The sequence below is a fragment of the Brassica oleracea genome, chromosome C2, assembly GCF_000695525.1.
Source record: "Brassica oleracea var. oleracea cultivar TO1000 chromosome C2, BOL, whole genome shotgun sequence".
NCBI lineage: Eukaryota > Viridiplantae > Streptophyta > Magnoliopsida > Brassicales > Brassicaceae > Brassica > Brassica oleracea.
In genome coordinates this window covers 12200272-12201156 of record NC_027749.1, presented here as the reverse complement: position 1 = coordinate 12201156, position 885 = coordinate 12200272, and positions in this window count along the sequence as shown.

Sequence of the window (885 nt, the reverse complement as noted above, 5' to 3'; positions counted from 1 at the left end):
TCCGGGAACGGGATCAGCGCATGGATCAACCGTATGATGACCTCGGCCCTCGACAGTGGACATCCGACTTTCCCTGACTTCCCTACCGACAAGCAGCATCTGTGGTTTCGTCAGTTTTCGGTAAGTATTCTAATTTTTTAACTTGCGAACGGCTTAAGATTAACATCTGTTTTGACGGAAGGAATCTACGTTAGGAGGAAGTAGGAACAAAAACGTCGAAAGTTGCTTTCAAAAATTTATTATATTAATTTATTTTCAAATGAAAAGTTGCGCATCCAAGATATCAAACCCTGGTCTGTACCATGGGAGGGTACTATGATAACATTACACTATGCGCACTAGCGGTTTCTAAAATTATTTGGAATATAAATGCTTATTAATAGTTTTTTATCACTTTTTTTATCACTAAGCGCTTGTTAATAGATATTCTCCATTTAGTGACCACAAAACAAACTCATTACGATTCTGTTTGATTTACAGATTTTCATTTTTGTAGACAGAGATGTTGAGTTAATGTTTTCAATATGCATATGAAAAAATCTGTCTTTTTTTCACGAGATTCACATGAAAAGACGTACTAATGTGTATATATATATTTCTTATACTGAAGTGAATATATGTATTTTCGAGTGAATATTTGTATTTGTATTTTCGAATGTATATATATATATATATATATGTACATGTATAGTGACAAAAATAGTATTATACGTGAAAGTTATACCCATCAGTCTATTTGAGAGTGATAAGCTTAGTTGGAACTTGGAAGCCAAGATTAGCCAAAAAGCTTTAGCCCTAACATTTGTGTATATATGGTCAAAAAATGTAGACCATTTTAAACTGATGAATTATGTTACGTTTCTTGGTTGTTCAAAAAAAAAAAAA